Below are 15,345 nucleotides of genomic sequence, written 5' to 3' on the forward strand. Positions count from 1 at the left end.
CAAGCATTTAAGTTGCTACAAGGGAAACAGGGAACTATATAGACAGATTCTTGATACACATATGGGGTGGTAAATACATGTGGAAATCATTTGGGAAGAAAGGGGTTCAGTAAACAGTAAGGGAAAAGAATTGGTCCATGAAGAATCAATTAGACAGATTTTGGAAAATCTGAAAAAGAGATTGCTATGGTGCATGTGAGAGGACATCAAAAGGAAACTCCCTAGTCGAATGGGGAAACAGAATTGCAGATGAAAAGGCTGAAGAATTGTCCTTGCAATTAGGAGTAGAAATGAAGCTGTTTCTTGTACCTGAAATAAAGCCTTCACCTGAAAAGCAAATATTCGATGAAAAAGAGATAGAAACCTTCAAGGAGTTAGGAGCAAAGAAGTCAGAAGGACAGTGGACTCTCCCTGATGGTAGAGAAATGGTAAATAAACAAATAACGAGGGAAATTTTATCTGTTCTACATCAAGGAGGCCACTGGGGAGTCCAGGCAATGTGTGATGCTGTACTGAGAAAATATGTGAGTGTAGGAATGTTTACCATAGCTAAGCAGGTGTGTAACAGTTTCATAACACGCCAACGGGTGAATAAGAAGGCTGTGTGGAAACAGCCTCTGGGTGGATGGGAGCCAGGACTTTGACCTTTTCAGAGCTTCCAGGTAGCTTTTACTGAATAACGTAAAGTAGGCAGATTTAAGTTGCTAGCTTAACTGACCATTTGTCAGGATGGGTAGAAGCTTTTCCTTCAATATCAGTGACATCTAATATTCAGGTGAAGAAGGTAATTCCAGAACAAATAATCCCTAGATATGGGATTGTTGAAAATATAAACTCAGATTAATGAGATTCTCAATGAGATCTCAAAGATTAATGAGAACTTCAGGAATAAAATGGTAGTTTCATCCCCATGGCATCCTTCCTCCTCTGGGAAAGTGGAACAAATGAATCAGACATTAAAGAAACACCTGTCAAAGCTGGTTTTAGAGACTAAACTTGTATCATTGTAAAATATAATTGTAAATCAACTTTTTATTTTCAGAGGTAACTACTGAATGTGACTTGCGACTGGGAGAAAGGACTGGCTTATACAGGCTTGGAGTGCCCGCAAGGGGTTTTTATTCTTGTAGAAGCATGCATCTTATTCTTGATTTTCATAATTATTTGGAAACCTAAGATTTATAAATAATGACAGGCAGAGGCCAACTGTTAGTTTTGGTCCTGGTGAGTGCACACCTCAGAGAAGGCCTGCACCAACAGAGGCATGGCTGGCAGGTGGAGGGATGTGATTGTCCAGCTCTATTCTGCCCTTGTGAGGCCCCCCTTGGAGTGCTGCGTCCAGGTCCTGGGCCCCCAGCACAAGAAAGATATGGGGCTATTAGAGTGGGTCCAGAGGAGGGCCACAGAGATGATCAGAGGGCTGGAGCACCTCTCCTAGGAAGAAAGGCTGAGAGAGCTGGGGATGTTCAGCCTGGTGAAGCGAATGCTCTGGGGGGACCTCATCACAGCCTTTCAATACTTCAAGAGTTCTTATAAATAGGGTGAAGAGGGACTTTTTACTTGGGTAGATAATGATAGGACAATGGGGGATGGTTTTAAACTGAAAGAGGGAAGATATAGATTGGATGTTAGGAAGAAATTCTTAACACAGAGGGTGGAGAAGCACTGGCACTGGTTGCCCAGAGAGGTTGTGGATGCCCCATCCCTGGAGGTGTTCAGGGTCAGTCTGGATGAGGCCCTGGCAAACCTGATCTAGTGGGTGGCATCCCTGCCTATGGCAGGGGGGTTTCAACTAGATGGTCTTTAAGCTCCCTTCCAACCCACGCCATTCTATGATTCCATGATTCTAAGAGGCATTCTACAAGTAGCTGGCAGAAGTCATGCAATCGTCAGTGCTTGCTCTTGTAGGGGACTTCAACTTGCAGGAGCAGGCTGTCCCCATGGGCCTTAAGAAGAGCTGTTGGGGAGGAAGACTGACATGGATGAACAGGGAACTTTTGCTAAGTCTTTGAGGGAAAAAGCGTTAGCCTTCTGTTGAAGAAGGAGCAGAGAACTCAGGGAGAGTACAAGGAGTTTGCTAGCATATGCAGAGAGAAAATCTGAAAGGCTAAAGGCCAGCATGAACTCAATCTGGCAGCTGTGGTGAAAGACAATAAAAAACATTTTCACAACTATATTAACAGAAAGAGAAGGACCAAGGAGAGTCTCCATCTTTTACTGGAACATGACTACGGAGGATAAGGAAAAGGCTGAGATTCTCAATGCCTTCTTTACATCTGTCTTCAGCAGTCAGACCAGTTATCCTCAGGTCTCAGCCTCAGGGTCTCAGGCTCCCAACCTGGAAATCTGGAACGGGGAGCAGAATAACCCCCCCACAGATCAGGTGGAAACAGTAAGAGACCTGCTGCTCTACCTGGACTGTCACAAGTCCATGGGGCCAGATGGGATCCACCCGAGGGTGCTGAGGGAGCTAGCAGATGTGATTGCTGAGCCACTTTCAATCATCTATCAGTGTTCCTGGTCAACTGGAAATGTTGCAGATGACTGGAGACTTGCAAATGTGACACCCATCGATAAGAAGGCTGGAAATGAGGAGACATTTCTGCTCAGCAAGAGCAGTCAGGCATTGGGATGGGTTTCCCAGGGAGGCAGTGGCATCACCGTCCCTGGGGGTGTTCAAGGAGAGGTTGGACGTGGTGCTTGGGGACACGGTTTGGTGGGTGACATTGGTGATGGGGTGATGGTTGGACCAGATGATCTTGGAGGGCTTTTCCAACCTTCATGATTCTAGGATTCTACAGGAAAGCTGGGGTGGGACTTGTCCTGGAACATTGAACGATACAATGGCCTGTTAAAGACTACCTTGAAAGCAATGGGCGCTTGGACGTTCAAAAACTGGGATACGCATTTGGCAAAGGCCACCTGGTTAGTCAATACTAGGGGATCTACCAACCGAGCTGGACCTGCCCAATCAAACCTGTTACGTACTGTAGATGGGGATAAAGTTCCTGTAGTGCATGTAAAAAATATGCTGGGTAAAACAGTCTGGGCTACTCCTGCCTCAGGAAAAGGCAAACCTATTCGTGGAATTGTTTTCGCTCAGGGACCTGGATACACTTGGTGGGTGATGCAAAAGAACGGAGAGGTGCGGTGTGTACCTCAAGGAGATTTAATACTGGGTGAGAATAGCCCATGAACTGAATTGTACCATGTTAATTAGTATATTATACTGTATGTTATCACTACCATGATTACTATAGGTGACTAATTAGAATGTATGGAAAAGAGTGTAACCTGAGCATGACATAAACGGTATGGAATAAGGGGTGGATAGATGTCCTGGTTTCAGTTAGAACAGAATTAATTTTCTTCCTAGTAGCTGGTGGAATGCTGTGTTTTGGCTTAGGATGAGAAGAGTGCTGATAACACCCCGATGCTTTAATTGTTGCAGAACAGTGCTTATACTAAGCCAAGGACATCCCAGCCTTTTGCTCTGTCCTGCCAACAGGCAGGCTGGGGGTGCAGTAAGAGCTGGGAGGGGACAGACCCAGGACAGGTGACCCAAACTAGCCAAAGGGGTATTCCATACCATCTGACGTCATGCTAAACAATATATAGGGGTGGCTAGCCGGGGGGAGGGGGCCGGACTGCTCGGGGTTAGGCTGGGCATCGGTCAGCGAGTGGTGAGCAATTGCATTGTGCATCACTTGTTTGTACATATTATTATTATTTCCCTATTATCACCATTGTATTATTATTGTTATTATTGTTATTATTATTTTGTTATTATTATTTTCCAGTCTTATTAAACTGTCTTTATCTCAACTCACGGGCTTCACTTTCCATTTCTCTCCCCCGTCCCAGAGAGGGAGGGGGGAGGGTGAGTGAACGGCTGCGTGGTGTTTAACTGCCGGCCGGGTTAAACCACGAGAGACTCTTTATCAGGACGTGTAACAATAGGACAAGGGGGAATGGCTTTAAACTAAAAGAGGGGAGATTTAGATTAGAAACAAGGAAGAATATCTTTAATATGACAGCAATGAGGCACTGGCACAGGTTTCCTAGAGATGCTGTGGATGCCCCATCCCTGGAGGTGTTCAAGGCCAGGCTGGATGGGGCTTTGAGCAACCTGGACTAGAGGGAGGTGGCCCTGCCCATAGCAAGGGGATTGGAACTAGATGATCTTCAAAGTCCTTTCCAACACAAACCATTCTGATTTTATGATTCTAGGAGAATTGTGGCTCACCTTGAAATGAAGCATGCAGTGACCAGTCCAGTCCTACTCAAACAGTTTACTAGCAAAGACTACAAAGCATTATAATGAATCACCACTCTTGACAGCTCTTCAGGAGACACTGGTCAATGGGTTAGCAGCAGGATTGCCGGAAAAGTGCACAGTAAACACCCCCTCCCACTGCACTAGTGCAGGCAGAGCCACTTCCATGTTCTCCAGACCCTTTTTGTTCAGTTGCCACCTGCCCGTCTTGACAGCACAGACGCTAAGCTCACGCACTGCTGACAGCTGCTGAGGAAGCTGCAAAGCTGTCTAATTCTCCACATTGGTTATAAAGGGCTTTTACCCAACACAGAAGTGCTTGGCAAAAGCAGTTGGGGTGGTTAGGAGCTGGAGGGAAGTTTGCCAGTCCCAAGCTCATGAGTAGGAATGGCTCATGGAAGTAGGGGCACATCTTAACCTAGGACTTATACCTAATAACCACACAGTTAAAAGTCACTGTCTAAATCTGCATAGGCTGCTGCGTTAATTGCTTTAATGGCATCAGAAAGAGAACAGCACCTGAGTACTGAGTTTATGAATGCAAACAATAACCCCAAAAAACAAAATAGGCAAGTTCCCCACAAATGTTCACCAGCTCACAGACCCCGCTGTACTTTCTGCAAGTGTGACAAGTATTGCTGCAGGGAAACTGTTCTTTTGCCAGTGTCATTTCTTTTCCCATAGCAGTTGATAAAACTGGTCCTTTCTAATGCTGCCTTTGCTCTTCATCTGGCACTTGGTCTTGATCTTGGCGGTATGACTGCTTCCTGCAGGAATATTTTTCTAGTTTGCTTTAAGACAAAGCTGAGGTAAATATTTATGGCAAGAAAGGGAGAGGACTTTGACTTTATCACACTGCAAGGGAATAGCTGAGCAGCGGCATGAGAAGCAGTCCTTAGTTCACCCAACGTTGCAGTAATTACATTTAGTTTTATTGACATGGTTAAATCATAATAATTACAACAAGATTTTGTGGTTATCCTCGTATTATGTTCTTCTAAAATGCAAAGCACTTGCAGTTTTTCCTTTATACCAATTTAGCCTAACATTTCTCCAGTTCAGCGAGTGCATTCTGCTTTGTAACTGTGTGCCATGAAGCAGGGATTTCTCCTCTGCCATGAAATTTCCCATTGTAGCATTGTTCTAGCTGTGTCCTGAAAGAAGACACAAACCATTTCCAGTATGCTTGCATGGATGGGTCAGGAGGAATGCTCCAAGTGGAATAGGGATGTCCTGCATCCCGGTATTTCTTGTAGGGGATCCATGTGTCTTCACCAACCACAAATGTGCAGTCACTTGAAACAAGGCTAGAACAAATATCAGTGATTAGGTTGTCTGTTTTATGACATTTAGATCCTCTGATTTCATACCATATTAATCCTCTCAAAACTTGCGGACGATGGAAGACAACCCGGTGGTCTCCGTCATGGTTTGGCATAGTGTTAGTGCAAACAGCCCCACAAAATGGACACTGCTCCTGGCACCCTGCAAACTGCTCAGCCAGTATTGTGTGAGGCTGCCTTTCAAAGGAGCTCATACGAGCTTCTTCAAACTCCTTCCTGAGATCATCAATAACGGGAGACAGTGCCTTTGTCATGGCATAATTCAGGAACTCTATGTCTGTTATCTCCTGATGTTCAATGCCCTTCAGGTCACTCCTGGACAAGTCTAGCACATCTCCGAGTGCTCTGCAGAATTCATCCAGCCAAAGAGAGATTTGATCCTTTCTGTCTTTTCTGTCTTTGACAACCGTGGTTGATGCAAAAACAGCTGACTTTATGCTTTCATAGTAACAGGAGAGGCATTCTCTTAAAAACATCTCTAGCCTCCTGTTCTTATCTAAACAGTACATCTCAACTTTTGTCTTAATGTAATTATTTAAAAAGTCTCCTGGGGCATTAAGGTAATACATGAAATTTTCAAATTTTTCTTCTTCTGCTAGGAATTTCAGCATGTAATATTCCAGAGTCGATCTATTGCCTCTGAAATCTGGTATTTTATTCTTCACATCTCGAGCTATGTCAAGAGCTGTCTTCTCATAGATGGCGTGTCGAAGAGCTGGGGCAATCTTGCTGCACAGGAAATCAGCAAATGTGATGCAAGAGGCTCCTTGGCAGGAAATCTGGAAACATTTGAAGAAGTCTTCTCTCTTGCTCTCCAGGTAGACAACTGGATCATTTGCTTTCCTGAATGCTGCATGCATGTCTTTAAACCTTTCTGCTGCCATTCTGCACAGGTACAGTGATAGATCTATTCTGTAATCTTTATTGAAACTGTAATTTGCAGTGGTAGGAACAGAGTTCATACCTTTCTCCACTTCAATCAGTATTTCATGAATAAAAGTTTGACTGTAATCCATTTTGTCCTTTTCCTTCTTCTCAATATTTTTCTTCACATGCATTATGATGCTCTCTGTAATGTGGTGCATGTTGTTCACGTCGGCATCGTCCAAACCCTTAGAAAAGATGCGGAAGCCTATTTTCTTAGACACATATTTCTCTATGTCAAGAGAAAAGATAGTATTTTGGTATAAATTCAATATTTGTTTAACTACATTAGACTCCCTAAAGTGCTCTAAAAGGACATTTTCTATGTCCACATCGATGTCCACCTGTTCCAGAGGGGGAGCAGCAGAGGACACTTTAGCAACCCACAGCTTCCAGATAGAATTGAAGCGGTTTCTCAGTTGACTTTCACTTAATTTCTGGCCTTTTAGAGACAGGGCCAACTCTCTGCTCTTTCTCAGGAGCTCATTTCCATATGTGGACTTCCTCTCATCCAGTTTACTCTGGCTCTTCTTTACTTCTAGAAGTTTCTCACACTTCCTTCGCGTTTCAACAAGAAGGGACTCTCTCAGTTCTTTCAGTTTCAGTTCTGTGCTGCATTTCCACTGGATCAGTATTTCACGGTCTCTGTCTTCACTGAAGAATGTTTCCATGTTCTTGGTGATGGCATCACTTCTCTCTTGCACCAGTTTTTCAAGGTGTTCCGTGGTGATCTTGCCCAACTCCCCATTCCGCACCTTGTTTTCCAGTTTCATTTGCAAGTCTAAGATGTGACTTCTTAGCTGCCAGGTCCACTGACTAAATGCAGTTTCCAGTTTCTTGTAGGCAGCAATCTCCACTGAATTCTTGAAGCTGAAAACAAAGTTTTCATTCAGCAGGGCATTCCACAGGTCACTAATACGAACTTTCAAGCTGGAGAGCCTCAAAACGCTGCTGTGCGATTCCTTCTTGGCAGCTTGGAGAATTTTGCTCTTTAATTCCTGGACGTTCTGGCTGTAGGTGGGGTTGGGCGGTGCCATCGGTGGGTTTCCTTCCCACAGGTGAGCCAAGTAATGAATGTGGGTTTTCACGTCAAAGCGGATGACGTTGCTGAAGCAGGTGATGTCACAGAATTCCTGCTGGGCCGCAGTCACGGTCATTTCATCCAGCTTTTCCTGCAGACGTCTTTGTCCTTCCATGTTCTGTTCCTTTGCAGTTTTTTCGCCCACGTTTTGGTGCACAAAGAGGCAGCCTGGGGAAATATTAACTTGCTTCATCCTCAGGAAAGCCTGCACAGCAATCTGAAGGACGTCTTGCATTTCCGAAGGATTTTCTCCAAAGATGTTGATCAGAGTCATGTTGCCGATGCCGATGACAAAGGTGGCCAGCTCATTGTCATGGTTAAGTGACTGCTTATTGGCCATCTCTATGGCACGAAGTCCTTCTGTGTCAACAACGAGCATGTAATCAAAGTTCAAATCCTGTTGGAGCTTCTCGTCCACTTTAATGAGCTGCATAAACGCTCCCCGGGTGCACCTCCCTGAGCTGACGTTAAACTGGAGACCAAACATGGCATTCAGCAGGGTTGACTTCCCTGTGTTCCGGATGCCAAGCACGGAAAGCACAAATACTCGCTTGTCCCCTAGCTTCTCAATTAACCTGTCAAAGACGGCTCCAATCCATTGCAGTGGTACGTAAGAAGCATCACCATCCATCAGCTCAATGGGATACCCTAAAAGCATCAGATTGGCAGCAATTTCAGGTAGTTTGACATACCATTTTTCTTTGGAGTTTGTTGATTCCAGTGCCTCATAAATCTGCCCCAGCTCTCTCAAAATATGCTCAAGGCCAATGGACGAATCATTGATTTCATGGGAAAGGGCATTTAATTTCTTCATCAATTCAGTTTTCAGGTTGTTGCTTTCATTATTTTTCTTTAATGCCAGGATTTGAGACCATACCTGATGGTACTCTCTGTTCAGCTCATGAAGGTGATCAGGGGAGATGTCGTCCATGAAGATCTTCATCCACTGCAGAAAGAATTTCTTGGTATTGTCTGGCTGTGACTGGAGAAAGTCAAGGACTGTTTTCATCAGCTGATTGAGGGGAAATGCTTTGCCTAGTTGCTGTCTTCGTATTGCCGACTTCTCCAATTCAATTTGGCTCCGATGATGCTCTATGCTCTTGTTCCCCTTTTCCTGCAAGCGAGTGAGTTCTTTGTCCTTTTTACACCACAGGTACCACAGTTTTCCCTGAAGAGGCAGTAGCTGTGATTTGATCTCAGACAACTTCTCCTTCTTCAACAGATTCACCAGTTTGATTGCCGTTTCTTTGGCTGTCACGCACGCTTCTGCATCTTCATCAACTAAGAAGCCGCGCTGGCGAGCTGTGCTCAGGCATGCATTGAGGCTAACAAGCGTGCTCGACCCTTCCACTAGGTCTCGGATGGTTTTTGTCAGCTCACCCACTAATTCTGCTTCATTTCTGTTCTTGATCCCTATTCTTACGTTTTGGCCAAATCGGCCAGCTGCAATGCTCTCTTTCTCAGTGAAAAGGCAAACCAAAGGCCTCTGAGACTGCCACAGATCATGTAAAATTCTCCTGCCTTTCTCGTTGCTCTGATCCAACTCAGAAACAAGAACCACGATCATGGCAGAAATCTCCTGTAAAAACTGCAGCTGGGGTTCATAATCTCTCGCATCTCCGTGCAGGTTACAGAAAGCAACAGGGCCGTTAAAGCTGTCGTCGTCGCTACCACGGGGAAGGTACCAGGAGATCTCCACAACACCTCAGGAAGCAGTCTTTGGTGCTGCCTTCGCAATGGCGGTGGAAAAAAGTGTCGTGTTTCTTCCTGCTCAGCAGGGCATTCAGGAGCTGAGACTTAGAAGAGGAAGGAGAGCTGCCAATGCGGAGGAAGGACACGACGGGCATCTCTGCCTGATAAATGAGTTTGTTTTTGTGACTGCTAATCCTCGTCTCCTCTCCCGATCTCACCATCCCTTTCCAGCTCTTCTTGATTTGGCTGAGGGACCAGAGAGGGAACTCTATCTGTGAAGTGCCTGGGTTTGGTACCAGGAGGGGTAGTGCAAACTGGCAGAAAGCGAGCTTGGATGAAAGGTACTGTCTCATGAAATCATCAGCACAATGAAAAATTGCCATCTGGAGGTCCATGGGGTGCACATGACTCTCCCTGCTTGCAGATTCAGGGGCTCCTTTGTCCAAGTCACTGAGAAAGTCATCAAAGGAATCAGAGGGCTCGTGCTCCTCCCCTGAGGTGTTTGGTGTGGGCACAACTCCCGGCTTACTCGCCTCCTTGCAAGTCAGGTACCTCACCTGATAATCCACGGTCAGGAGCCTTTGCAAGAAGTAAAATGGTAGTTCGCTGTCCTTGCTGGGCTGGCTGTTGTGTACACATGTCTGGTGTATTATGTGGAAATCTTCTGTGCCCATTTTTCTTGGATAGTACCTTTCCAGCCCGAGGCGCTTAAGTAAGTTGAGGAGCTCTGGGCTTGCAGTGGCTTGACTTGCTTTGGATTTGCTGCTGTCTGATTTGGGTTTGCACTGACTGGGAGGCTGCATGCCTTGAAAAGCATCTTCCAGGTGTCTGGTTATTCTGTCTTTGTTCAGGTTGCCAGATGTGTCCTCCAGTTGCCCATCGATGAAGGACTGCAAATCTCTTTCCAGCATCTCCCAGTCTTTGAATGCATTGTGCTTTTCAAGGAGAGCTTTCATCTCTGTGGACCATGTGTTTTTCATCTTTTCTTTCATGAAAACTAATTGGTCATGCTTCTGCTCAGGGGTGACCTTCTTGTTTTCGGATGTTATGGTGAGCCCCGTCAGCAGCAGGAAGGCCTGAGCTCTGCAAACATCCTGTTCCTTCAGGCTCTGATACTCGTTATGTGCCACGCGCATTTCCTGTATCATGAAATTAATTTCTGGACACCCAAGGAGGTACTGAAAAGTGCTGCTTTCTACTTGGTATCCCGTGCTGGTTGTAACTAAGAGCACTAAGAGTTCTATGTCTTCCTGTGCCCTTTGCTGCAGAGACTGGAGCAAGGAAGAAACAGACTGGCTTATAGTGAAGGTGGCGTTGATCTTTGCGTCATGAATGGCAGATACAGAAGTTGCCGGTGCGTAGGTGACTTCCATGATGTACTCCTTCATTTGCAGCAGTGTCGTACTGAGATCATCAAGACTGGAAATACTGCGAGTTTGGGGAAGTGTCTGATCCTTGTGGAAGACCCATTGCATAATGAAGGAAGCCCTGGGGAAGTCCTTGACAGAATAGATGTGAGGATCCAGCAGGCGCTGCAGCAGAGATTTGATGTAGGTGGTGTTTTCTGGAGAAGACCTCTGGCAAAAAGAAACAGTGTTCACCAGGAACTCCTGAAATGCTTTGTCTGACAGACATATGTTGATCCAGATGCTGTGATTCTTTGTTCTGTTATTCAGACCCTGTTGAAAATCTAGCAACATGAGCAGTTTCTTTTCATCCACTGTCCCCTCCCAGGTCTTCACTTGCTCCAGGAAAGCTCTGGCCTCTTCTATGGCACTGGCCAGTTCCTCTCCAAAGATCACACTGGTGCTGTGGTCCATTAGCGCTTCATAGACAGTCCTGAGGCTGCTGCCCATTTGATGGGAGGCTTTAAAATCGCTGCTGTGGTTGGACAGGATTATGTCCCACACTGGGATCAGCTGAAAGCCCCGGTCGATCACACACCAGGTTGTGTTATTGGCCACAAGCCCGCATTTCCACTCGGGAAGGGAATCCGTCTCTGCTGGGCCCCCTGTTTTGGTCACATAGAGCTGAGGAGCAGCTGAAGTCACTTGGATTGTTCAGCCTGGAGAAGAGGAGACTGGGGGAAGACCTCATAGTGGCCTCCAACTTCCTCACGAGGGGAGCGGAGGGGCAGCTGCTGCTCTCTGGTGACCAGCAATAGGACCCGAGGGAACGGCATGGAGCTGGGACAGGGGAGGGTCAGGCTGGATATCAGGAAAAGGTTCTTCACCAAGAGGGTGGTTGGGCACCCGAGGCCCAGGGGAAAGAAGAGGGTGCTCCCTGTGTGGCCCCTGCCCTGCCCAGCGCAAGTCAGCGGGGACCTACCTGCCCACCCTGGTGCTCTGCAGCTGCTGCACCGCCTCAGCCCAACTCTTGCACTGCCAAAGTCCAGCTCTTACCCCACCCCTTACAGAGCCCCAAGCCTCTGCACTGGTTGAAGCTTCCTGTTTACATAGCAGGGAGAGGCTTTCTTCTTTCTTGGAAGTCAGGCCATTAGATGATACGGCACCTGAAAGTGAAATTTGGCAGCTGCTGGTTGTGCTGGGGCGGAGCCAGGCTGCTGGGGCATCTGCATCCCAAGCTCCATCCAAGGGGGTATGGTGGTTTTACTTTGCTGGGCATCTGAACTCCACCACAATGTGCTCTCACTCCCCCTCCTTTGAAGAAGATGTGGAGAAGAAAGTATGCTTAAAAGAAAACAAAACCCAAAAAACTCATGGACTGAGATAGTGATTTTAATCTAATCTAATTTAATTAATTTTAATGTAATTTAATTTAATTTAATTTAATTAATTAGTGTTAGGTCAGAGGTTGGACTCGATGATCTTGAGGTCTCTTCCAACTTAGAAATTCTGTGATTCTGTGATTCTGTGACCATGGTGCAGCAGGCTGTCCCCTTGCAGCCCATGGAGTACCACGGTGGAGCAGGGTTCCACGCTGCAGGCCGTGGAGGGGACTATAGTGCCATAGACTGACCACAACTCCCATTCCTCCATTACCCTGCCGCTGCTTGGGGGAAAGAGGTGGAAGAGCGTGGATGGGGGAAAGGTGCTTTTGGGTTCTCTCCTTTGTTTCTCACTTCTCTAGCTTGTTAGCAATAAGCAATAAATCTTACTATCTCCCTATGTAGAGTCTGTTTTGCCCGTCACAATAATTACTGTGTGATATCCTTGTCCTTATCTCAACCTTTGAGCCCTTTTCATCGTATTTTCTCCCTGCTCCCCTCTGAGGAGGGGGAGTGAGAGAGTGGCTGTGGTGGAGCTCGGCCGCCCACCCAAGTAAAACCACCACAGAAGTAGACTCAACAAACTCCCTGGGTAAAAGGGAGGTTATAAGTTTAAAATTCTACTGTGTAGAATTTTATAAAAATCAACAGGGAAAGTCCAGAGTCGGGCCAGCTTTGTGGAAAAGCAACTTGGCACTGAGATTTGTGAAATGCTGTAAAAACCAATACCACGACCTATTGTGTGTATCTGGAGTATTGCACACTGCATAAGATACGCGAACACTTTATCAGACAGCACTTTGACCCTGGCTCCCCTCAGATCCTCATAGACAAGCAGACGGCGTTTGGGCTGGATGGGCAGCATGTGGTGGATCAAAAACTGGCTTCAAGGCCACGGCCTGGTTTAGTTGGAGGCCAGTAAGCAGCAGGGTCTGGTTCAGTTTGACTTCAATCCTCATTGATGATGAGGGTCATGGGGCAGAGGGAGCCCTTACCAGGCCTGCAGATGGCACAAAGCTGACAGGAGCAGGGGATACACCAGAGGGTGCTGCAGCCGACCCGAGGGATCCGGCCAGCCTGGAGAAATGGGTCAGTAAGAGCCTCCTGCAGTTCCACAATGCCTCCTGCAGTAGTTTGGCCAGCATATAGGTCTGAGAAAGACTTAAATTTATAATTTATATGTACTTTGATAGTACATATTGCTTGTTCAGCACTATGGCACCAGGCTGCAAGTCACCTGGATTGAAAAAATACTGCCATCAGCACAGCAGCCCTGGGCACGTGGCTGTGCGTTATCGCTGTAGCCTGTCAAGGATTGCCAAGTGCTCTGTGAGGCCAGGGCCACCAATTGTGCGCTGCCCTGACTTTGGGATTATGCACAGAATCAGAGAATCATAGAATATCCTGAGTTGGAAGGGACCCGTAAGAATCATCGAGTCCAACTACTGGCACCACAGAGATCTACCCAAAATTTTAGACCATGTGACTAAGCACACAGTCCAAATGCTTCTTCAATTCCGACAGGCTTGGTGCAGTGACAACTTCCCTGGGGAGCCTGTTCCAGTGTGCGACCACCCTCTCAGTAAGGAACCTCTTCCTGATGTTTAGCCTAAACCTCCCCTGCCTCAGCTTGACAAAATTCCCGCAGGTGCTATCACTGGTGATTAAGGAGAACAGATTGGCGCCTACTCCTCCACTCCCCCTAGTGAGGAAGCTGTTCTACGATGAAGTCCCCCCTCAGCCTCCTCTTCTCCAGGCTGAACAGGCCCAGTGCCCTCAGCCGCTCCTCATACGTCTTCCCCTCTAGGCCCTTGAACATCTTCGTTGCCCTCCCCTGGACACTCTCCAACATGTCCTTCTTGTTAATGTCCTTCTTGTACTGTGGTGCCCAGAACTGCACACAGTACTTGAGGTGAGGCCGCACCAGCGCAGAGCAGAGCAGGACAGTCACTTCCCTTGACCAACTAGCGATGTCCTGCTTGATGCACCCCAGGGTACGGTTGGCCCTCCTGGCTGCCAGGGCACACTGCTGGCTCATATTCAACTTGCTGTCAACCACAACCCCCAGACCCCTCTCTATGGGGCTGCTCTCCAGCGTTTCGTCCCCCAGTCTGTACGTATAGCCAGGGTTGCCCCATCCCAGGAGCAGGACCTGGCACTTGCTCTTGTTAAACTTCATGTGGTTGTTGATCGCCCAGCTCTCCAGTCTGTCCAGGTCTCTCTGCAAGGCTTTTCCAACCTCATCCGAGTCTACAACTCCTTCAAGGTTGGTGTCGTTGGCAAATTTGCTCCAAACACCTTCTACTGCTGCATCGAAATCGTTTATAATAAGATTGAAGAGGACTGACTCCCTAAAGTGGAGCCTTGGGGGACCCCACTAGCGACCATCTGCCAGCCAGAAGTGGCCCCATTTACCACAACCCTTTGAGCCCTGCTCATCAGCCAATTGCTCGCCCATCGTATGATTTTTTGTTTTTATCTCTATGCTGGACATTTTGTCCAGTAGAATCCTATGGGAAACTGTGTCAAAAGCTTTGCTGAAGTCCAAGAAGATCAGATCAGGTCGTTTACCTTGGTCGTGCAGGGGCACAACCTATAAACAGAGCAAGTTGCTCTGTGTCAGGAGGGGGGGGGCGGGAGGCAGGAACATCAACCGAGGTTAATGTTACCTCCCCAGGGAAACCTGCAAGACATTGATGCCTACCGCACCAACGGGATGCCGACCACGACCTGGCTAAGTATCTATGACACCAATGACTGGGAAAAGCATTGAGCACATCAGTACCCTTGTCATCACGCTGGGGTCGGTATGTTAACAAGCTAACTCATTAATAAATTCTTTGTGTTCCCCTGACAGACCCCCACTGGGACCCTAATCACCCCAGAACTTATGGACAATGATGTAACTGGACAGCACCCACAGCTGTTTATCCTTTGTACTACATGGTGGACCCAAATAAACAAGCAACTGATTAGGGCGTTAGTGGACGCTGGGGCGGAGGTCAGTATTATACATGTGTGGTGTAATTGCCTGAAGTAACTAGGGAAATAAAACTAACATTCACACTTTTAAGGAAAAGGTACAGCATTGAAGAGGCTTTCAGGGTAGGGCATAACTGCATTACCTGAGTGTTCCCTAGGCTACCAACCTTAGATGCTGTCGCGCTGGGGAAACTTGGTGTGCTAGCTCTAAGGAACACCACGGAGCGTAGAGTGGAGTGGAGACACCACCGCTAGGCTCTGTAATCAGTGGGGCCTCGATTGTTCTTGAGCACAAAGCTGCACTTTTTGCCACCCTAAG

At 47.0% G+C, this 15,345-nt stretch overlaps 1 protein-coding gene and 1 pseudogene across 1 annotated transcript in view; both read right to left on the bottom strand.

Moving 5' to 3' along the window:
- LOC110354783 (interferon-induced very large GTPase 1-like) overlaps positions 1-15,345 on the bottom strand; it is a 170,171-nt gene that overhangs the window by 32,581 nt on the left and 122,245 nt on the right. The gene's annotated exons all lie outside the window — the stretch shown is intronic.
- On the bottom strand, positions 4,127-14,502 carry LOC140002054 (interferon-induced very large GTPase 1-like; annotated as a pseudogene).

The sequence above is a fragment of the Anas platyrhynchos genome, chromosome 3 (assembly GCF_047663525.1).
Source record: "Anas platyrhynchos isolate ZD024472 breed Pekin duck chromosome 3, IASCAAS_PekinDuck_T2T, whole genome shotgun sequence".
In the NCBI taxonomy this organism is placed as follows: Eukaryota; Metazoa; Chordata; class Aves; order Anseriformes; family Anatidae; genus Anas; species Anas platyrhynchos.